The 25,613-nt window shown below is 40.3% G+C and overlaps 1 protein-coding gene across 2 annotated transcripts in view; it reads right to left on the bottom strand.

The window, feature by feature from the left end:
• birc6 (baculoviral IAP repeat containing 6) overlaps positions 1-25,613 on the bottom strand; it is a 152,153-nt gene that overhangs the window by 30,071 nt on the left and 96,469 nt on the right. The window lies entirely within an intron of this gene.

Raw genomic sequence — 25,613 nt, 5'->3', positions numbered from 1 at the left:
GAACCACTAAGATTCAGTCAGATTTCCGGCAGATTGTTTCTTAACTCAGGTCATAATGACAATCTACTTGCAATGTTATCTGCAGCTGACCAGATCATAGTTGTGTGTCTTGACATCATGATTCTATCTGCATGGGTTGCTGTGTTAACAGCACAGCACATATGTCCTCCATACTGCTCTGATGCAATTCCATCACTCTTTGGCTTTGATGTCATTGTTTTGTGTCAAGCAGCAGTGATGTGGCCAGAGCTGCTGCACTGAAGTACCAGTTGAAATCTGACTGGAAGTGGACTTAAAACCACCTCCAAATGTGGCTTGGATCCAAACTGCAGAACATTTGATGTGTTTTTTGCTGTCAAGACTTTCTTGCATCAACCAGATTACAATGTGGATATATCAAAAGAACTTATTTGGGTTGGCAGTTTGAATTACAAATTAGAGGCAGAAGAGAGGTAAGACTGTGAGGTGTAGAATGATGGTCCTGGATCATGGCTAACTTTAAAATCACACTGAAATGATAGCAAAGCAGGGTAGATGGGCAGTAGTTTATGGCAAAACAAAGACCCTGCAATGACTTGTAAAGTCAACAGTACATTTACCTTTATTCAAATCTGTGGTGGCTATTTGGGTAAGGAAATACTTGGATAACAAACACTCAAACTGGGAGCACAAAAATCAACTAGCTTTTGGGATCTGACCTAACTAGTATATTGTGCTTTAAAAAAAAAAAAAAAAACAACTCTCTTGCATTTTGCTCTTATTAGACAAGTGAGAGTAGAGATACAGGCAAAAATAGTGAGAAAGAGAGCAGGGGTATGATATTCAGTCAATCAAACCAGGCATGCTCAGTTTTAGATATGTCTTAACTAGGACTGTAAGAAAATATCTATACACTTGGGTATCGCAATATTATATTTGCGATACTGCATCGATCCATCCATCTTCAACACTTATCCAAAGTCGGGCCTAAGTAGCCATTCCAGAATGGGACCCCAGACTTCCCTTTCCCTGGCCCCATTAACCAGCTCTGACTGGGGAATCCCAATACATTCCCAGGCTAGGGTGGAGACATAATCCCCACACCTAGTCCTCTGTCTGTCCCATGGCCTCCTCCCAATTGGATGTGCCTCTTATCATATCACTAGATTCTGGCCAATACACAGCCCCAGTCTTAACCACTAAGCCACCAGATGCTTCATAATAATTTTTATGGTTGGGTGGGAACAACATTGACTGTCAAAGTCCCAGGAAGTGTCTGGAAATTCACTGAGAAAAAAAATCTGAATAAGATCTAAATCCAACATCTCTGCATGCTGTATCCTACCATGACAACACAACTGCAACAAACAACTCTGTATGCTGTATTAAGACATCATTCCATTTCCAATCTCATGAGAAAATATTACAAAAGCGTTTATCTTGTGGCCTGAAGTGATTCTGTGTGTGGTGTATACCTCTGCTCAGAGAAAGATTAGGGAAGGAAGAGTCCAGATTGCTTTGAGATTAAACTGATTGTGGAGACAGCCAATGTCATTAAAACATGATAGATAGTACTTCAATGTAGCAACCTTGTGAAAGGGGATACTGAAAATGATCAAATTTCCAGCAATGGATAAAAAGACAAAGGACATGCCCAGGGACAACGCTGATGTGGTCAAAGCAGCTTCAAAGTGGAGGTTGGACTGTTCCCAATATGGCACAGAATGTATTGGTAAAGGCTGGATTATACTCCCCAGTCGACATGTAGACAGAGACCTCTGGACACCATGGATGCCTATCAATTCTGTTTTGACCAACTTTATACTACTCGTCAGTATATGACATTATTCCTTTACCCTTATTTATTTTTATTCATTTGTGTAAATGTATGTTTGTGTGTGTTTTTCGTTGTTGTGCCACTTTTAAGATACTGTAAATATTAGTAGATAGTTTCAGTCTTTTCACATTTTAAGCAACCTGTTTCAATGTGTTTAGAAGAAAAACTCCCTTTATCCTTTATAGAGACTTTAAAAGTAGCAACAACCACTGACATTGACTGAAATGAAATGTTTTAACATGATACATTCAGCTAGATTGCCCAGTCCTACTCTGTACTGTGTGTGTTTGTGTCTGTGACTGTGACAGTCACTGGTCTACCCCAGTCGCTTCTAAATTCACAAACCAAACCTGACAGCTCCTCTTGACTTCTCGCCCACAACTGGCCCTGAAATAACAGGACATGGATGGCCCTGCAGCCTGAGTCAGCTGGTGACATATGCTAAATGAAGGTTCATGCTTGGCACCAAACACTTTGGTCAGGGAATAATGCAAGAAAAACATCCTGTTTAGCCATTTCTAGTATTGCTTTAGAATGACCACGATACTTTAAGAAGCACACCTTGGTTATGGCTTTTCTACAACTGTGAAATTGCTTCCAAGATTTGTTGCTAAAAGGTAAAGTAGAACTAAAAACAAAGGGTTAAAGACATGATCATATCATTTATGTGTCCATCTTGGTTGACCAGTTTAAGAGGACCTGAACTCAAGGTGTAATGGGCTGCTGAGAGTTTGTTCTTACACACTAGCACAGAGTTTAAATGAAGCAGCGGAGTTCAACCTTTAAAGGCCCAACCTGCAATCACTGCCAACACCTGAATTAAGACCTCATACTACTGACCACAAGGACAGGATCGTTTGGAGTGAGAAGGGCTTGAGCTTGACACTAAGTCAAACTATTAAAAAAAATCTATTATTTCTTTCATTCTTTGTTTTAAGGAGCTTTTGATTTTAATTCTTCAGTTATGTTGGAAAATAGATTTTAAAAGACCTAACTCTTGGCTATTAAATAGTGTGATGGGCCAACCTCCTAGTGATTTTATTTTTGATTAAAAGTAGATATCTAATGGAATTGACAAAACGTTACATTTTTTCATTTGACAGTATAGTCATAGTGAATAAGGATGTTCCCAGTGACTAATTTCCCTGTCTATCAAAACACAAAATTTAATTTAGATTAGGTGACTAGTCTAACAGTAAGAAAATGCTCAAAAAGCAGTTAAAATTGAGCATTATTAATTGCTAATGTTAAACACTGTCTGGAAAAAATACTGTGCATTAAGAGTCCTTTGAAGCTATTTATCACAGTCTACAATCACCTAATCATATTTTAAAAGCTGCCGAAATGTGTGCCACTTTGTGCTGTGCAATGCAAACATTGCACATTATTCTTCAAAACATGACAACAAGTCAGTACATGTGTCACCTTGTGTCTGCTGGCAAACACCTGTTTACTTGGATGTTTGCAGTCAGCCTGCTACAGTGTGGCTGATGTTTCTAATGTGTCTGTGCCGAATATGGTAACACATTGCTCCAGTTGAGTGGTTATATACCAGTTTATTTTGTCACAGCTTACATTCAACCTTATTCCCATTTTCTACACTAAAACACTACCAAACAGTGCTGGTTTTACCAGCTGACATCTGTCCTACTTTGTTGATAAAAACAACTGGGGTTGTGTGGGACATTGGGGTATACACGCTGGGTAAGAGGGGCTACCATCTCATGGGGCTGCAGCCCCAACTAGTGGTGGGTGGCTGCATAACATCTTAGAGGCAACAGTTAAATATTTTATTCAAGCATAATGCCAATTAAGAGTTTAACCAACTGGTATTTCTGGTACTCGTTTAATCTTGTAGTTGACTAATTGCACATGTTCCTAGTAGTGAATAACCTTTTCATGTTTTAAAGCTGTTAAGAGTTCTCTTCATGATATGTTATCTTTAGACCATCATCATAAACAAACCCTTTGCTTTTCTGAATATCCAGTGTTGGCATTTATTGGTCAATGTCCTGACTCTGGTCTCAACTCTTTCTGGACACCTTTGAAATGGTCTCACAGGTACTAGAGGTAATATCATACAGCAGGTTTTAACCTTGTATCCCAGTATATCAGCATTCACCAGTTGATGGGCTGACTGATGTGCCTGGTTGGAAAATTTGAAGATACTGACCAACCCTAATGAAGACCATGACTGTCTGCAGAAAAAAAGGATTTCAATACATCCAACAATTCATGAAATTCGAGTCTGGCCTAAAGTGACAGTGACAGTGGGCTAACTGTATTGCACTGTCATCTTAGACCCTTTAGTTGTCACTAGTGTTACTAAAAAACCTAATAAACTCATATTCTGGAGATAATCCTTATCATTTTCTAAGAGGGGCAGTCTGGTGTGTATGGAGGTACTTGTGCATCCATGTATTTACCTTGAAGTGTCAGCCTCAAAATAAATAGTACAGCTCTTGTTTGTGGCTCCCAGACTGTTTTACATTTATATTGAAATTCCCAGCTCCCCACTGTCCTCCCAGCATCTGCACAACACTGACCTCCCAGAGCTTTGATCTGCTCTCAAATCCTTTAACCACTGTCTCTGGGTGACACCTAGCATGGAATCCCAATCCCTGCTATATACATCTAAGTAATTACTGGGAGCATTTGTGTGTAACTCACCAGAATTCCTCCTCATAAGTGGTCATTGTCAATGTCAGCCTGTGTTTTCCCTACAAGCAGATGCCACTGACAGAGAAAAGAATAAAACGATAGGGGCAGCACATCAGCAAACACATTTTTATTTAAAGCTCAGTGCTGAGTGCCATGGACAATAAATGTACTTGGGTTTCCTGATCATCACATAAGCTTTTTTTTAAAGCAATAAGCCCCAAGAGGCCATGATTTACAGTAGAGATGCACTGATTTCAGTTTTCTTGACTGTTTTCAGTTTCCAATTTTTTAAGGATCTCACCTGCTGATTTCGGTTTTCAGACAAAGAACTATAATTGACAGCATTAACAAACATTTTTGCAACTTTTCTTATGAAATTAAATTGGATGTTCATTACAAAACACTGACTATTGAATATTTATTAAATACTATTTGACATTTTCTCCAAAACTCCATCAGGTTACAGCCAGGCCTTATTATAATATTATATTAAGATTATGTACTTGCGAGAACTCGATCTTGTAAGATTGTGGAATCTCCACGGATGTGATTTCATATGATCTCATCTTGAAGCGGATGTAAATAAGTAAGACTGACGCAGTGCAACAGTCTGCTGTAGTAAAACTTTGCAGTGAGAAAAGCAGAAGCAGAGGTTAAACAAGTCTGGAAGAGAAAATGTTTGAGGAGACACAACACAGGTTTTTTATTCTTCAGCCAGAAGAGAAGGTGAGATTTTAAGTGTCAGTCTGTGAACAGCAGTCTGCTGCTGGCTAACATTAGCCTGAAGAACTACAAAGTTTACTTTCACTGTTTCTCTGTTTCCACGTAGACTGTCTGTCTACTCTTTATCATGTTTGTGGAATCTGTTGCTGACACTGACTTCATGCAAGCTTGTGTGTGCTGCTGCAATCAGCAATGCTGTGGGTGTGACCATCATGCAGAGCATGTATGTAAATATGACCAGCACAGTCAGATATGTGATAATGACTGGCTGGTCACACTGAAAACCAGCCGGTTCCGGTCTCTGGCCAGTCAACTGGTGCGTCCTTAGTTCACAGCTAACTAGGGCATATAATTCCACAAATTAATGTTATTTGCTTTGTTTTTTTAATCTTATAATATGAATAATAATATGAAGTCTTTACAACTGCAGTTGCTGTGAAAATGATAGAATTTCAAAATCTCACTTGTATAAAAAACAATTGTATGTATTGATTTTCCTTGTCCTGTAAATATATTCACATCTCCATGAATTTTAAGAAAGTCCATAACCAAACAGGAAGGATACAAATCAGATCCTGTTCTCCTCTCAGCCACAGGACAAGTGGCGGTCCAAAGAACCTGGTCATTCATCAGAGCTATGACTATCTTGTAAGTGCTGACCTGCAGTCATTGCAGTGCAATGAACAGTGAGCCTCCACTCTCTGTGATTTAGGGCCTTCTGGGGGTCATACAGAGATGGGTGCTGCATGTAGCCATGTTGGATGCTCAGGCTGATTAATAGTTAACGGGGCCCCTAGACCTGGACAGGAGCGCCTGCGATGAGTTAGCATGGCGTATGTAAGAGCCGCTGGAAATAAAGGTCCTACTGTTGGATTCTAACGTCTCCCTGTTGGCCCCTATAGCCTCACCTAGTGTCCAATCAATTGCCTCAGCAAAGTAGTGTGTCAGGAAGTTGCATTTTAAATCAGGTTGTGAATCACACTAAAACACACACACACACACACACACACACACACACACACACACACACACACACACACACACACACAGAGAGAGAGAGAGAGAGAGAGATATAAACATGTATTAGACTGAAGGCAGAGTCTCAGATCAAGCTCTGGATTTAAAATTTCCTCTGCAGGTCCAGAGCAGGGTTGGGCTGACAATCGCCAAAGGTTGACAGGTATCGATTATTGCCCTCTGCCATCATAAAATCGTCAATGTTTCACTGTGGACACTGTCACATGCCAATTTGGTAGACATCACCCGATCCACACAAACACTGAGTAACATACAGAGTTCTAAAGTCACAGATAGATCAAAGTAAGAGACACAATGTCCCCAGCTGGTATTTTAATTTCTTAGAAAACATGAATTTCAGTCTTGTATCATCTGAAACCAGCAAATACTCCCCCAATCAAAAGACACAACACCACTAATTCATGCTTATCATTATTCTTGCATCAAATAATAACATCCTAGTCTGCCACAATATGTCTGGTTGTGTATGCAGAAAGGGTGACTGCTGGGTACTCTCTGATCTGTTGACCTAAGCCTCTACTTACAGTCAGCTGTTGGTGCTGCTGGGAGTCATGGACAGAGCCATCTGTTTAACTACCAAGGTTTTCTGGACAACATTTATCTAAAGACACAGTGTCTGTAGAAAGCATTTCTCTGGCATAAAGTATTTACAACAATGGAGGAGACACAAAAGGAACATGAGAATGAAATGACTGGATGGCCTACCCGCCTGGCTACCTGCCTCTCCATGCACACACTGCACATGACTGGAGTCTTCCACAAGGCTAGGCAGATACACTGCTAAAACTATAGTAAACTACATACACACAAATGGCAGAGGAAGAGCAGCCAAAATTTCCCACTGCTAACATGCCTGATAGCTGTAAGTACTAACAATAGCATTTAGGGCTGCAACTAACAATTATTTTCATAGTCAATAAACCAGTCAATTATTTTCTCAAATCATCAATTAATAGCCATATGGTTTAAAATGTCGGAAAAGGGTGAAAATGTTGATCAAATTTCCAGATGATGTCATCAAATGTTTGTTTTACTCACAACTCAAAAATATTCAGTTTACTGTCAGACAAGAGTAAAGAAAAAAAATATTCAGATTTAAGCAGCTGAAATCAGAGAATTTGGACTTTTTTCCCTTGAAAATTAATGATTGATTAATATCAATTAATATCAAAATAGTTAATAATTAATCGTTAAATAATAAATTAATAATCAGTTATTAATAGCACAGTTTGGTATTTGACAAATTTATGTCCTTTTAGACTTCTTTGTACACCTGTACAAGGACAACAGTGTTTCGTCTTAGATACTTGAAGGCCACATAGTTCAAACCTGGAAACAGTGTTGATAATCAAATAGAGAAAATCCTGCCCTGTTATCAAATGCCAAAAAGAGAAATTCACATTAACCTCCAAACCCTGTTGTCCACTCATGACTCCTTTCTTACTTTTCATCCAATTTACAGCCTTTTCTGCCCTGCAGTCCCTTTTGAAGATGGAAAGATTCCTATAATTAGAGCTGACAGTCTGACATTTGGTATTTTATTGGGGGTGTAAGATGGGGGAGGGGCAACTACATGGGAAACAGATGGGTGTAAAAAGGGAACTTGTTTAGAAATATACACCTCTGTGCTGTTAATTGCTGAAGAGAATGCCACAGCAGGGCTAAACAGTGAGGCAGTGAGGAAGCATGAAAACATGAAGTGTTCACGTTCATTTTTAAGGAGTCGCAGCTGGTTTGCAGATAGCGGAATGTCATCTAAAAACCTCACACAGCGGAATTCCTTCGAATAAGGGTACAATGTAAAGCACCTCTGCTCAGATAAAGTGGAACAATAGTAATCATTTCATAGCAGCTCATAATTCAGCTCCTGGGACCAAGGCCCATTTCTAATGAGGCTAGCTGAGATGCAGAGACTTGAGAATTCATACTTGATAATTGCACTTAACTGGCTGGTGCTGCAATTGTGCGTGGGTGTGTGATAACACACTGCTGTAATCAGTTGGGGAAACTGCTACATTTAGAATTAGCTGAATGTTATAGATGCTATTGTTTGCCAAATGAGGCTTCACGTAGGTTAAAATGAAAAAATCTTTGACACAATTTTCTTTGGTCCAGACAGAAATATCTTAAAATTCTTGGTTCCCAGGGTAAAAATTCAAATGATTTTGTGATCCTCTGAATTTTCTTCTAGAGCCACAACGAGGTTCATATTTTTGCCAGATATTTTCTCTGTGTTTGCGGGAGACCAGAGCTAAAAGATTCATTAGGAAGCTAAAAACTTCAGACAAAAGGAATGCTAATGTTGCTCTATGCCTGCTAGATGTGTAAATACATAATGATAATTTTCCAAGGCAATGTTAGGGTTGTATATCAGGTTGTCCTTCTGCCTCCAAGTGGCTGACATAAATAAATATAAAAATGATTAATGCAGGTTTAAGACAATAGTCCAAGTAGCAACAGTATCAATATTCATCACTGAATACACATCAGTGGATTTGTTGTCACCACTCTACCAGTTTGTTAATGTCTTGGTAATAATATATCCAGCCCAGTGCTGCCATAACAAAACCACTGAGACAGCAGGATTTGACATGTCATTGGTCATCATAAAACCCACATGCTCCACACACCCACTTGTTTACTGTAATAGTCAATAAAAACAAAGCTAGAAAATATTAAACAGGTTTCCGTTGAGTCTCGAGTCACAGCTGAAGAGAGAGTGGGTGCACGGACTTGACTTCCCAAGGGGAAGAAGGTGTTGAGCATGTGGGTCACACCAAGTGGGTGGCTAATACTCTGACTCAAGCTCATAGCTGGACAGTGTCAGGTCTTCCTGACCCCTCTAGGGCAACAGAACAGAGGAGAGAGTAGCTGAAATAGTAAGACTGTGACATGTCTCCGCCAACACACAGTCTGCCTCAGTGGACACTGCAGATAATGTGCATCAAAGCAAGACTATGTGGAACAATCAGAAAAAAGTGCCTGAAGCTCTGTGCCATTTCAAAGGACAGAAGTAACAGTGGCTGCATTTTTGTGCACAAAGAATCCCTTTATAAACCGAGCCACTCAAGTAACTTAGTTTTGGGCTGACATACTTTGTGTGGGCATCTTAACTGGGTTAGAACAAGCAGGAGAATTAAAGGTCAGAGAAACAAAAAAAATGGTTCACTCCTATCTGAAACTGGTTACTGTGACCCGGAAAAACATGACTCGTTATTTTAGTTTTAATGTTTCAGTTCAAACATTTACTCCAAAGGCACTATGTTTCTTGTGTAAACCAGAAACCTTTGCATTTTATCTGTCAACCTTGTCATTTAAGTTCAGGTATACACAGATAATTAGATTAGTACTATTCATTATCTCCTATATTACAACTACCCAGAAAATATTAGGTTAACTGACAGCAGAAACTTAAGGACAAAGTGTTCATCTTAATAATGTGTGTTCTGAATACATTCCAAATGTGGTGATAATGGCACTAAAACGGAAACCATAATTGGATGCCCACTAATAAATTTTGGAGTAAAATACCATGCATTTTATTAGAAATCACAGCGGCTGTGTAAATGACTCTAAACTGCATATTTGTTAGAAAATTATCTGTACAAATATGCATAAAAGTCACAAGATTGGCACTTTAAGCAACACTTAGGCAAATTAACTAAGATATACCATACACTGCTAAACTTGGAATGTTATTGGGTAAAATGTTTGCAAGTAGTCCCAACCAAAACTTATAATGGCCAGTTCTACACAGGGTAAAAGCTAGGCTGTCTGTGTCAAGTCATTGTTCATATTGTCCTGGTACAAGCACAGACAAGACTGTGGTACGGTCCAAATGTGATGCTGAAACCAGACAATATGAAGACAGGTACAGCTCATTTCATGTATAGATAATTTTCTAAAGAATGCACCTCAATCAGTATTTCTTTTAATACATTTTTATTGATTTAAGATATATATATCTTAATATATATATATATATATATATATATATATACATATATATAAAGATATATATATATATATATATATATACATACATATATATCCAGCTGCCGAAGGCTCATCCTTCCTTCAACTGTCAGCACTATAACTAGCCAGTAGTGACCCAGAGGAAGGGTCAGTGATAGAGGTCAGCAGGATGGGAGTGGGGAGGAAAGAAGATTGTTGCAGTATTGTTGTTTTACTGACCTCCTATAATGCAGCTGCAGCACTCGATTACCCCTGAGGTCAAGATAACTGCAACATGGAAACTATAAAGTATTGATCGGCTTGATGATACTGAAAGTGGGGTGGAGGCAGGGTTGATGGTGTTAAACTGGCCCATTCAGATGAACACATAACAAGGGATGCAACCATCTGATATCCAGTATTTAAATCAAAGCTGATTCTAACAAATGTTCAACTGCTAATAGCAGCTAGATGTTATTCAATAAGCTTCTGATGGATTTATTCATTCAGGACTGTTTGTCTGCCTATGAAAAAGCAAAAACTGAAATAACCAAGTACTGTCTACGGGTAACAATCAAGTCAATTTCATTTGTATAACATGAAAACATAATTTATTTCAGGGCACTTTTAATATAGAGCAGGTCTGGACTGTACTCTTTGTAATATTTTCAACCCAACATTTCCCACCAAGAACAAACACTGTGGCGTCAGCTTACAAAGCCAAAACGTTTGGCTTTGTATGCTCTGTGCCATCAAATATCCACCTCAATGATGAAATGCAGGGTGTCCATAAAGTCTCTTTACAATTTAACAAATTTATTACAAAAGCAAATGAATAGACAAATCTGTGGAAATTATTACAAAATGAAAAGTAGATATTGAAGTTTTTTGCCTCATTTAATACACCTCTATATGGGCACCATTGGTTGCATGAAGCACATCAAGACGGTACTCGATTTCTTGCCATGTTCACTGTAGCACAGCCTCATCAATGGTGGCAATGGCATCAGTGACCTGTTGCTTCATGTGTGAAACATGAATGTGATTAAAAACGTAACCACTGAGTACATAGAACAAATATGATTAACATATCTCATCAATTGCTTTTGTAAGAAATTCTTTAAATTGTAAAGAGACTTTGTGGACACCCTGTTCATTTTCCACCTTTTTGTATGAACTGAATGAAATGAGGTGGTCTTTAAAGTGGTCTCTCCTGTGAACACTATTTTGAGTCTGATTGCTTGACCCTTAGGGTGACTAGTATCCTGTTCATACAAGTTGTCTTGTTTTCAAATCATATAGCCAGGATAACAAAAGCTTTTTCACTTCCGAAGTAGTGTGCCTTTGCCTTTTTTGGGAGTCCATCCATTTCTTGTGGATTCAACTGTATGTAACTGGGGAACTTTGCAGGAGAGGGCTGGGTCTCCCATACACACAGATTTCAGACCAATGTTACACCAGACTTGGCTCTGATCTATAGTCGTTTATCAGTGTACCTGTAACCCTAAAAGAGCTTTTAATTGCTGCTATGTTTGTTTGTGAGTGATTCATGGCTGTGACAATAAGAACATGTAGAATGGAGATGGGAACATGAAGGGCATTAAAGGCTCCATCAAATCAGTCATGAACAGATGGTTCCACTGTCTCAGTCAATTACCCCTTAAAGCCTATTGGACTAATTATGAATTCTGAGTAGGGCTGGGCAGTATGACAAAATTTTCATATCACATTTTTTTAAAAATCATATCAGTTTCACGGTATTTGACTGTATTTTTTTTTTTTTCATGCAACAGTGTTCTTACCCACATTTTCTTCTATTGAGAACAGAATTACTGCATTTTACTTTTTTTCATGTCCAGACAGGTAAAAGCATGACCCCTTCAAAGTATGGTTACCATCACATGGACGACTATACAATTAAATGTCCCCACCCACGCTAGTCGGCACCAGAAATACTAGTCGTTTAAAATATTTAAAAATGAAATATTTGTCAATATTTCATTCATGCATGATGCCAGGTATCTGTTGCCGCACGGCACTAGTCGGGGCTGCGGCTCTGTCAGACAGCAGCCCCTCTCACCCAGCGTGTGAACCGATCGCCATGGCAACTCCGGATGTTTACATCAACGAAGTCGGACAGATGAATGTAGACTGTGACAGAATAAGCTGATATATATTCACTCGACTGGAGAAACGTGCCCACATAAAGAACAGACACAGACATAAACCTGCAGGCAGAGATGCTGCTGCTACCACTACTAGCTGCTAACGTTAGCCACATTGTGTGTCAGGCTGGCAGCTAATGTTAGCCACACTGTGTGTCAGGCTGGCAGCTAACGTTAGCCACACTGTGTGTCAGGCTGGCAGGTAACGTTAGCTCTGGGTCACTTACCTGCAGACACTGTGACCCTCTTCAGTCTGAAAAGGTGAAGCATAAGCGTGTAAGGTTTGTATTGCACAGCGCGAAGTAGCGCGCATTTCAGCTGCATTTAAAGTACGATTTGGTGATTGTAGACTGATTAACGTCTTCAAACGGTTCTTAATACACAGTATTTTTTCAGACAGTGTTTAACATTATAAATTAATAAATTCTGCCTTGTGTTTTCTTAGTGACTAGTCTAAATTAAATTTTGCATCTAATCAACAGAGAAATTAGTTGCCAGGAACATCCCTAGTACACACGCTCAAGCAAGCACGCCTGTGGTGTTGGTGTGCAGCAGTGAAATGGGTCCCCGCTGAAACACTTTGCCGCCGCGCATGTCCTGGACGTTGTTTGGGCTATTCACAGGTATGGCGGTATATGAAAAATTCATATCATATCATCGGTACGAACCGGTATACCGCCCAACCCTAATTCTGAGGTCTGTTTATTAGGCTCTTATGAAGTAAACATCAAAACAATAGTTGTGATACCTGTCCAGCAGGTGTCACGCTGTCAACTTCTAACCAAAATGGAAATGTGTATGTATGTGTGGTGTATTATCCTGTGCTTTTGGCTGAAGGAGCACATTCGCCGCCCACCTGAACAGAAATAAAACAGTGATGATGTGAGGGAGGGAGAAGGAGAGAGGAGTGAGAATGAGTCATAATGCTAGGAGAAATGGGCTGACTGGGTCAGAAGCTTGTTGACATATATTAAGAAGTGCAGCCCAAAAGCACTGACATATTCTCAAGTGCAGAAACTGGAAGGGAATATAGTTTTCCTCATTTATTAACCTCAACAATTCAGCACAGAGCTTCGGGAAACTAGCCATAAGTAACTAAGCTTGGTGCTCATGTAGATTTCACAAAGCAAAGGATATAGCACAGAGAAGGATAATTAGGCGATAAAAAGCAAGGGAAACATCGGGGGAAGTAAAACAGCAAAAGAAGAGCATAAACAGCTCAGCAGGCATAGCTCTGGACCTTTATTTCAAAAGCCACACTTTGGAGATTAATATCTAACTGTGTGCACAGACCCCCACATCTTGACAATGCCTCCCCTCTTTGTCCTCCACCCAGCCTCAACCATCTTTTATTTCCCCACCACCTCCTATTGTTGCCCCCTCCTCCACTCCTCCCCTCTTGGCAGATCTGCCAGAATAACAGCAGCTCATGATGGGCTCGACTGAACTTAGAGCAGAGTGTGGCACAGGAGGGCTGAATCACCTCCTTTTTGGCTTTTTTCCCCGTCTTTTTGCTTTTGTGTGTTGTTTAGGTGGTAGCTGCACGGGTGTGTGTGCGTGTCTGTGTGCTCAACCAGCCCCCACAGCAGTAGAGAGGAGGAGACAACAGTAAGCGTGAGCAATGTCGTTTCCCCCTCCCTCTTCCTCCTCTCCTCCTCCCTCCTCTCCTCCTCCCTCCCTCCCTCCCTCCCTCTCATTCTCATGTTCCTTCTCCTTCATTGCCACGGCCATCGGGATCCATCCTCCCTCTCTCGCCATCATTCTGCTCCGTTATGCAATGCACAGTCCTCCCACGGTGACTAACTGGTGTTGGAGACCTACCGTAACACTGCTGTCACTAGCGGTAGGTGCAGATCCATAATGCCATAGCGACAGTCTGGCGCTCTGGCTGCCTCTGCCTCTATACAGACGTCTGCTCCATGGGATTTTACAGCTTTTCCTCCTCCTCTCCTGGAATATCACCTGCCAGACTCGACTAATTCAGGGACCTGCCTGTTCTTACCTAGCTCAACTGAGGCTGTTCATCATTGAGACTCTATCAGCTGATCCTACAGAGATTATCATGCACAGTGTTGGCATGGTTGGCACTGGGGCTTTGGAGATGGCCAAGAGGCTTTTTTGAAAAACACTAATTGTACTGTTCCCCAGAGGAGTCGGAAGCAAGCAGGAGGGACGCTACAGAACAAGGGGGTGTGTAAATTTACTGATAAGCTGAGGCGGGAGATGGAGGAGTTGCGTGGAGGAGTTTAGGCAAAACAGTGACTCAAGAGAGGGAGCAGGCAGCAAGGATGAGAGGATTGGTGGGGAGGTGGGAGGGGGCAAATGGGGAGAAGGTTTCTCCTCGCCCCCTAAACAGAGGCTGTTAGCGCTTTGGCAGATCAAAACTTGACTGCAAAGAATTGTGAGGGAAAACTTAATCAAAAGGGAAGTTGGGGGGGTGGGGGGTGGGGGGTTGTTGAACCTGACAGGTGGCGCTATAGACTGGGGGAATGGAGAAGTGACACCAGGAGATTTTCACTGGAAGTGTAGCTGAGCTCCGCAAAGCTGTAGTGACACCGCTGCCTTCTACTCCTCTCTCTGTCACTTTGTCTGTTGCTCACAGGCAGAGACTGTGGCTACACAGCCATCCACCCCCCTTCTCCCCCAGGTTGCCACATGTAGCATGCCCTTAAAGCCATGGTTTTCCTGTGAGGATCCAAAAAGCATGCCGGATGATGCTGTCTTACACCTTAGACACCTTATGGTAAGCCATTTTTTCTTTCTACCATTGTTTTTGTCAGTAATGTCCCTATTTCTTCCATTTCAGTGAATTTAGTGACAGCTATGAAGCTTGTTGACTTGTGAGGGATAAGGATGATTGTAGCTCCATTTACAAACCAGCCAAAAATGATCCTGTTTACCTTTTTGCTCACACATTTCTATTAAAGATGACACCACCTCCAGCTTACCTTCCAAAACTCCTCCATAGGGAAGGTGGGAATTATGCTCAAAATTACTACTTACATAGACCTGGGGGTGGGGGTGGTTAATCATTAAAGGCAGATGAAAAGAGGTGGGCAGGTTTAAGGGGGCTCCAAATGACAGCATGGTTATTTTGATATGGGGGAAAGCCATTGAGCATTAGTGGTGGCAGGTAACAGTTTCATTGCAGATAATCCAAGAATAAGGCTGAGCTAGTGCTGGCGTCAAGCTCGCTGCTGTCGAGGAGCTCGTCTTTAAGCTATGGAAGGTCATTAAAACTGATATTCAGACTAATCTCCATTCTGCGCTGTGTGGCCTTTGTTTTGTTTGATTCATGATTGATTTCCTTGTGGTGGTGGTGGTGGGGGGTGGGGGGTGGGGGGGGGTACGTTTGGTGGGACTAACCAAACCCAGAGATGTTTGAGACTGGTCTCTGTGCAAAAACTGGTAGATTAGCAGGAGGACAAAAGTAGTAACGCTAAGCTCTGGAAGGAGCATTTTCATTCAGACCAAGTTCTGTTTTCTGCATTCTATACACATGGGGCAACCTCTGACATTGTCTCTGTAATTTCCTTTTATTCCAGATAAGTGTCCTCCTGCCAGGTTAGGTGAGCATCAGGATCATGGGCACCACAGTCATCACCCTTGAGGACGTGCGAGCACTGGAAGTCAAGGAGGAGCAAGAGGAGTCCATCCTGGCCATGTTAGGCATCATTGGCACATTCCTTAACCTCTTTGTAATTGTTTTTGTTTACATCTACACCACACTGTGAAGTGCCAAAGCAGAAGATAAAGGATTTCTAAAAACCTGCCAGATAAGACTTCAAGAAAGGTTGAGGTGAGCAGTAGGGAAGGATAGGTTAATTAGATAGTGACATGTTGGGGAAAGATGTCTAACATGAACATCTTCCACAGAGAGAGGAGGGTGCTGTGCAGATTGGCTATGGATGAAGATGAAGAAGCCATACTGCCAAGTCATAGCCATGAGCCAGGAAGATAACAAAGGGCTGGAAGACATGGCCGTCACAGGGCTTGATGAGGACCTCTGTAAGTAGAGCCAGATGGACACAAGCAAGCCTCCAGCCAGGATTGAACCCACTGTGGCATGATAGGAAATACAAATATCCCCTTAATATCATTTTCTTGGACTGCTGGACTCACTGGAAACTTGAGCCAAACAATGCAGTCTTATGGACAACACAATAATGCTTTTCCCTTTATTTTTACTTAATTTTCAAGTTGTTGGGACTGAAATTATTACTTGCCTGGAAGGGATATTCAACAAAATGATTACAAGCAGAGAAAGAAGTAAAAGCTATGCTGGGAAGCTGCTCTGGAGACACTGCTGGCCACCAAATTTAATCAGTCTTCATAGCCAAAAATGTAACAGCTTCATGGACACTTTCAAAGAGTATCCTTCCACAGAAAAGTGGCTCTGCTGCTGTACTGCTGTCTCCTAGGATACCTGCAGTCTCAAAATGCCCTCAACCCACAAATAATAGCCACCAACAATAAACACATTTCTATTTCAGAAAAAATGTCCTACTACTTTAACTTCTTGTTGGGGATGAATTTCAAGAAACGTGTCTTCTAAGAAACATCCAAAACATGAAAGTACAGCAAAAGGGGAATATTTTTATAGAAAAGCATCTGTTGCATCTGCAAGAATTTTAAGATCAACTTGTGACCGATTTACATGTGAAATGAAAGTGAATGGGAGGGGGGTTAAAAAATTCTCTTGATTTATTTGTTCATGTTGATTTCAGGGTAATGTGAGCAATCCTTTTCCTGTATTAAAAAGGCTTTTTATAAATATTTGAATAATGTCTAGATGTATTGTGCAATAGAGGACATTTGAACAATAAACATTTGAGCACATCAATGAGGATAGACTCAGGCCTTATCTGTGAGAAAGCAGAGGATGTGACAGAATAACTGAGGATCATCACAGTGGTTATTTAATTACATATGCAGTTGTAAAGTATATTTTTTCATGTGACTGGGATGGAAACAGGCTTCTCAGAACCATGCTAGGATCCAAAAGGCATCTTTGTAGTTGCATGTTAACAATCACTAGGACGTGATAGTTGCCCTCAGCTGGCTGATGCGTGCTTCATCCAGACCACAGACAGTAGTATGGAAGGAGTTCTTTTCTTGTCAGCTTGAGCTTTACAGGTTATTGACTGCTCTTGTTGCCTAAAAACATGAGTGTAAAAGGGACGCGAAATCAGAGCTGTAAACATCTTCAGTCTGATCCACCACACATGATTCAGAGTTCAGAAAATTGCATCACTTTACTTAATGCAGCTTTTAAAATCTGGAAAAGACAGCACTTGTGCCATATCATCATATTCAGACCATATTAGGGCTGTACCTAACATTTTTTTTTGATTGACTGATTAGACTATTGATTAATTTATTGATTAATCTAACAATTATGTTATTATTAAATTATATAACAATTAATTTACCTAAATAAATATAAACATCTTGTCTCATTAAAATTTCAATATTTTATTCAATCATAATCCTGAAAAACAGACACATAGATCACATTAGAATAATGATAACAGCAGCATATTTTAAAGTCAGTCTAATTTCCACCCTGTTTAATAGACTCCATGTCAGATGACTGATCAGAAAAATACTTGACCTATAATTCAAAAGGAGCTGTGATGCAGATCAACTTAATAACTAATCACTGTCAACCCTTCACTGAACTGGACAATCAGTATTTTGATTTCAAACTGAAAGTGGTTATGACGTGGAGTTACTTCATCACTGGAGTCATATACAGGTAAGATGATCACTAGCAGTGTGTTTTTGCATCAATCTGGGCCAAAGAAAACACGTTAGTTTTAGCCATTACTGTCTCATACGGCTGATAAAGTGAACACAAAATACAAAACAGCAGTTAGACGATGAATTCACAGCAGCAGTGCAAACATCACTTTTAACACGAGAGTGATGAAGAAACCACTAGACAATCTTAAGTGACTTCTACTAACAGAAACATGTTCCATGTGTTGATAATCCTGATATACTGCTGCTTCTGCAAGAGGAGGACAGGTCACTCGGTGCTTCACTTCTAGCACTCGTGTGGGGCAGTTTGTCCCCCTGACATAACTTATGTCCACTTTATGGAGCTACAGAGTCAAAACCACACTTTTGATGATCAAGACCAATCTGTCTGCAGCTTGTTTTCTGGGTGAATCCATGCTCCGACCAAGCACAACAGTTCATGGTGATGCGTGACGCATGAAAGGCAAATCCATGCATTTTCATAATCAATGACATGGATCATATCAATGAATTGCCCCAGCGCTAGACCATATTTAGTCTTTAACCACAATACCTATATATTACTAATATACTGCTCAGCTCTATTTCAGAGCATAAGCCATGAAGAATAAGTGCACCATGTCCCCTGTAATACTAATGACATTAGCATTTGATTGGTGGCACCCACTTCTCACCTCTGCCCCCTGCCCACTTCAAAGTACTGGTAAGGGCTGGTAATGAATAAAGGTGGAGTAGTGGCTTTTTTAGCTTTCACCTTGTACTGACTCTCACGACATCTTGCATTGGGGGAAATCCTTGAGGTAAGTATGTATGAGTTTGTATATATGAATGTCTTTTCTGTGTATATGTGGTCAAGCACTTCTGTCAAAAGCATTCTTTTCTCACCAAGCTGGGAAACCTCTAATTGCAAATGAAAAATTGGATGCACACTGTGAAGCTTATCCTAGTGAAACCCCACTGTTCACTCAAACACACACACTCGCGCAGGTAGGGAGGCTCGGTAAACACGCACACGGCTGTCCGGCAATGAAGGGATAGCCTTCTGTGCCACATGGTCCCTATCATATCTGTAGTGATGAATCATTACCAAACAGCTTTCAACAGGCCAGTCATTTTCAGATTACCCTCCAACATCAAAAGCATGCCCACTCAACATCAATGATGGAACAAAGTAGCCATTACTGAAGTGCTGCTGCCTGCTGCAGCCTAGATTAACTTAAAATCGTGTCTGTCTTGACGAGTCAGAAGGATAATGGATGTGTAGGATGGAAGGGATGTAAAGCTAAATGTAACACAAACATCAGATCTGAACACCATTTAGCGTCAAACAAAATGTGCATGAAATCCATTCTTCAAGTAAGATAAATTAGTAGTGTGGTGACATTCAAAGGTATTACCTCTCACTAATGGCTTAGCTTCCTGTGATGCAGTGCCAGGCAACAGTGGGAAACTGTAATGTATCCCAAAAGGCTTTGCCAAGACACTGATGATTAATGTGGAGCAATGTTCTAGGCTGATGGGACTGAAGAGCTCTGAGGCAATGGGGGGGGGGGGGGGTTAGCAGCTTGAAATAGAGGCATGCATGGTGGTAGGCAAAGCAAGACCAAGGAGCAAATAAAAAGTGTTCAGTGCATTTGGACAGGATGTATTTCTTGAGGGGCGGTAGGGTGATTTTGATGTTGTAGTGAATTTAATCTCATGTAGAGAGCAAGTGTTTGATCCCCCCCACACCTATGTCAGTGTTAATTCCAGTGACTTGTCAAGCTCCTTGGTTCTCTTGTGTTTTAAGTTGAGTCAGAGACTAGTGAGCAAAGAGCTCTGCTTCCTGATTTCACCAGTGATGGTGAATATCAATACAAACCCATCAACACATATGCGCCCTTGTAGTTAGAAAGCCCATAAACTCATAGCAAAAACATTACAAGAGGCAAGCTAAAGAGGGTGATCAAATGGGCTGTCATAATGTCAGCTACAGGTAACTTTTCTATCTAGACTGTAGGCTCACCCCGTTTAGGGCTTCAGCTAATGATTATTTTCATTATCAATAAATCTTTTTTCTTGAAAAATCAATCAGTAGTTTGGTCCATAATGTATCAGTAAATCGTGACAAATGTTTTCTGAAGCCCAAGCTGATGTTCTCAAATGTGCTGCTTTATCCACAACTCATAAATATTTTAGGTTACTGTCATAGAGGACTAAAGAAACAGACAATATTCACATTCAAGAACCCGAAATCAGAGAAATTGGACATAAAAAAAAAAAGATGATTCATAACAAATAATCGATTATCAAAATAGTTTGCAATTAATTTAATAGTCAGGGCTCAATTGGTAGAGCATGCACCCCATGTACTGGCCATAGGGAGAGAGAGAGAGACAATGGTCTCTCCTGTCACATTTTCAGCTGTCCCTTTGAAATAAAGGTAAAAAAATAAAATAAATAAACACTAGTATTAGTAACGATAATAATAATAATAATAATAATAATAATAATAATAATAATCAATTAATCATTGCAGCTCTACCACTGTTACTGAATTTATGCACAGTAAGCTGCAAATGTGTTGTGTCATCCTCTGACAGCAAAAAAACTAAATCATTAAAGAGTTTGGGACTCTGGGAATGTCTGGGAATATAAAGCCTGGATGAAAAACAGTTTAAACCAAGTATATTTTGACAAATATTCATACAGAACATGTACTCATACATCATGTTTTGGATTGCCCTGAATTGACAGGTAAACAATTATATTTGAAGCAAGTGCTCCCCAACTCTTGCTTGTGTAACTCACAGCTAAGCTATATGCAAACATATGGGGGCAACATATGTTGCTGTGGTGGAGTTTACAGGGTATATGAATGAGTGAAGAAGAGAAGGTGTTTTCTGCTCCTCATGGACCTCAGGAGGCTCCAGAGTTCTGCAGATTTGAAGGAGACAGTGAAGAACAAAACCAAGAATGAAGAGTGGAATGAAGAGGAACGGGCTGGTCTTTAATTATCCTAGTGCCTTAATGCCCACTGAATATGGCTAATGATGGTTGATTTTATCAGGATAGTATTTCTCTCTAAAAGAGGTAGAAGAGACAATTCATCATCAACTTACTACAACTTACTATTTTTTGGTCACCAAGGGACAAACAAACTCCATAAAAAGCTGGCACAAAGTTGTCATCTCAGGTTAGCAGAGTTATCCAACAGACACAGAACAACCTGATGAAACTGATGAATGTGCACGGTTCATGAAAAACATTCAGCCTTTCTGTTTTGATTGAGGCTTGGACAGTATAAAGATAACAATTTAGATTTAGTCCAGATGATCAAGGTAAAGTGGTCTAATCAGGTGTCAGAGAGTGACTGTGAATGTGTGCTTAGTGGAGGGAATGATGTGAAGTAAAGTTTCCAGTCTGGCAGTAAATTTACAGCAGTAGTGCTGCAAATGTACAGTATAGGTTTCAGTTTGTCACTGAATAAAGGCTGCAAGTTCTCAGACCAAAGCAAAACTCCTCTGTGTGTGTATATATGTGTGTGTGTGTGTGTGTGTGTGTGTGTGTGTGTGTGTGTGTGTGTGTGTGTGTGTGTGTGTGTGTGTGTTGTTTCCCAACTATTGTTATGATGATCAGCTCCACCTACATTAAGGTAGTCTAAGAGTACAGCAGAGTTGAACTCCAAACCAAACCAAAATTACAGGTATGAAACCTCCTCCAAACCTCAGGCTGGACCAAACAGCCATGAGAAGAGGTGGTCTCATTCTGAATCAAACTGAACCATGGTTCAGTTCATTTCTAGAGTGAATTATTTATTTATTTATTTATTTTTATTTTATTTGATTTTTTTTGACTGTTCAGACTTTTAGACCAATTACAGAAAGTTCTGGCAGGGTATCACCAGAACCACACAAAAGAGAAACATACAAAGCAGCAAAATAAAACGAGCAGTGGTAGCACGTGTGGTGAGGACGTTTAATGTTTAACTGTCATTTGGTCCATTGACTTCAAAAAGAGTCAGTTGGAAAGAAATCTTGCAGCTCACATCGGTCATGACAACAGGATGTATATATGTCATGTACAGTGTATAGTTCTTTAGTGCATTTGAATAATTTTAATGTGAAAGCAAAACAAACCAGATCAAAAGTACACAAAGTGACAAAAATGTAAACCTCGATTCAGACATTGGCGTGGACTTCAATGTCCAAAAAGGTCGAACCAAAGCTTTTCAATAGTGGGCAGGACATCTTACTCATGCTGTTCTTCTGAGAAGAGCATTAGCTGAGAATGAAGCTCTCAACACTCCCAACATGCTGCCTTTCACAGGACAGGTATTATACTGCAGCTGCTGTCTATAGTTATAGTTATATGTTGTTAAATTTCTTCTAGAACAACATATCTCCTCCACGGGCTTGGACAAAATCCTCAGCTGCTGCTTGAGTCTTGTATTCAATACAGAAGCTGATGTTAGCATTATTCCATGTAAAAAACACTAATGCTGAAGCACTGCTAAAACACCACTGTATTTTTTTTATGTATGATGCATGTGTGGGTGGAATCTATGTCACAACCATCCACACCAGTAATAAAAATCTGTCTCACACACCCACACACGCAAATTAATTACTTCTGTTCTATTGTATATGGGCTACAAAATAAAGGCTCCACTGAAATTGGATTTTTGAGGCAGTTGAGACAATATTCAGTCACAGTGCCACCTACTGGCAGAAGGAAGTTACAGGTCCTATACCTTCACTAAGCAGGTCAACCAGATTCACCTCAAATTTAGTCAAAGAAGTCTTGTGACTTGAGTGGACATTATTCAATCAGCCCCAAACTTTACATGTTTGATTGGAGTCTGCTGGAGGACATCTACATGCCAGTTAGGAGTCATAGACATTGCACCTCTATGTGGGTGGGAAGTAAGCCTTTTCTGACAATCATCATTTGATTTACATAAAATTTTCATGGTGTGCTCTACACCTGATATACTGGAACATAATGCAGTTACTGGATGTTCTTGAGAGCCCTATCGTGGACACAAGGAGTGACACTTAACTCATTTATGTCCAAAAAAAGTTGGCCTCCAGTAATGATGCCACAGCTGCAGCACACCTCGACGGACAAGAAGGCCCACTGAATGCTGCTTGCAGCTTTAACTAATTATTATATTTTACAAAACTCATAACATGAACAAACATTTGTGGGGGTCATTAAAAATTGGTTATTTAAGGGTTGTTAAGTTATTAATTTACATTTATTTTTTTGCCAAATTCACAGAGGGCCACTGAAGAGGGGCTAAAGAGCTGCATGCCGTTCTGGAGCCACACGTTGCAGACCCCCGTCCTAAACTGTACCGCTTTGTTGCATATTGCAACAAATGTAGATGATAATTATCATAACAAGATTTCTTCTTTTGTCTTGCTTTGCAATAAATAGAGCATAGACAACATCTGTTTACACACTAGCAGCTTTTCTGACTTGAGAGAAGCACGGGGGCTCTCAGGTCTCAGTTTTTCATTACAGCCAGCTCTTCTTGACATCTACTGACAGCTCAGAGCTCCTGGGCACCCACTTTTCATACTGAAGGTGGTCCGAGAGCCCTCAGCTTTCACTTGACTGCATGCACTGTGACTTCAATTAACTGCATGCAATGGCTTGTTAGCACAGTATCATGCCATTTGTTATTAAATTGAGTACTAAATGTACAGATTTTAAAGGACAATGTGTCATCATTAAGGCTATGCTTCAGCAGAGCATGTGGCGATGTCTAATCAAACAAGGGGCAATAAACTTCATATCACACACACACACACACACACACACACACACACACACACACACACACACACACACACACACACACACACACACACACACACACACATATAAGCGTGTGTCAGAGGCATTAACCAGATAATGAGGAGCAATTACAACACTCAGAATGCTTTTTATCAGCTGTTATTTAATTATGAGACCAGGGGCATATTAGCACACAGCAGCATGCACACAGAGAGATACTCCTGCAAACTGAAAGAGCCCAGCAGCATTAGGCACAAAGAGGTGGCACACACTCATCTGTAACTGGCTCTGGGCTGATAAGCAACAGTACACAATGCTAATGGGAGGGTGGAAACACTGATGCTAAAATCTGTGTGTCTCCTGTTCTATCCAAACTCAATTTGGGCCTGATCAAACAGATTGTGAAGTGTCTGGTTCACTGGAGAATGACTGCATTAGGATTTCAACCCTGGATCACTACAGCTGGAACAAGTCTCTACTGATAGCAAGAGGCACTTCCTCCTAACCCTGCTTGATTGTCTCTGGATAAAGGCAATTGCTACCACAGCAAGGAAAAGCAGAATCAACCAATGGCATAATAAAACCTCATTTCAAATGGTGGAATTAAACTGTGACATGAATATGTTTATATTATTATTTTTATTTGGATAGTGCAGTTAACACAATGGTTGTAAATCTACATTGCTGGTAACTATGTGGCAGCAATCCTGTGTGAATGAAAGCAAGACGAGGCTGAAACTAGTGATTGTTTTCATTGTCGATTAATCTGTTGATCATTTTCTTGATTAATCTATTAATTAACCCTTTCACAATCTTGCCACTTGAAAAACAGGACTTTTCTGCTGCAGTTTCATTATCTTCAGTATCATTTTCATTATCAATTAATCTTTTTCTTGAGTCACTGTTTGGTTTTTTGGTTCATAAAATTGTGAAAAATGCTGATCAGTGTTTCCCAAAGTCCAAGATGATGGAAGACAACTCAGAAACCAGAGGGAAGCCAGAAAATATCCACATTTGAGCAGCTAGAATCAGAGAACTTTGGTTCTTTCTTTAAAAATGACTCCAAAACCAATTAATCAATTAAAATGAAAATTGTTAATGATTAATTAAATAATCTATTAATAATCAATCATTCAATTAACTGTTGCAGCTCTAGCTGAAACCTACTATATGGCTGGATAGTGTATGGTCAGTATTCGCGCCTGTAATGAGAATTCCTGGATATTACATGTTTCTTTCTGTCGTGATCCCAGTAATATTTGTTCTTAACTTTTACTGAAATAAGAGATCTCATGACATTGTTACACTACATTTGAGTCTAAACATGTTAGAAATGCAGTTTATGAAGTGTGTACCCAGCCGGGCATGAACCGAATCCTGCTTTACCCTCATCCAATGAGTGATAGCTGTAGAGCACTGGCAACACCCCCAGTACATGCATTCATGTGACCGAGGGCATTCCAAAGACTGGACTGTGAGCAATGCAAAACTTTGAAACTTCAGCAGGCAACAACTGAACATACACTATGAAAAACCTTCCTCCTCCCTCTCTGCTGCCTGTATCACTCTACAAAGCCCCTCCCACCAAAACCGCAAGCTCGAACTGAAGCAGGAGTCAGTTGCTGTGGGAGACCTCTCTTCGCTCTCCACAGCATGAGCCTTGCAGAGACCACATCCCCCATCAAAAGTTATTCCCCATTGTCTGTCAT

This window comes from Lutjanus erythropterus, chromosome 14 (genome assembly GCF_056507025.1).
Source record: "Lutjanus erythropterus isolate fLutEry1 chromosome 14, fLutEry1.hap2, whole genome shotgun sequence".
In the NCBI taxonomy this organism is placed as follows: Eukaryota; Metazoa; Chordata; class Actinopteri; order Lutjaniformes; family Lutjanidae; genus Lutjanus; species Lutjanus erythropterus.
This window is presented reverse-complemented; position numbering and strand designations above follow the sequence as displayed.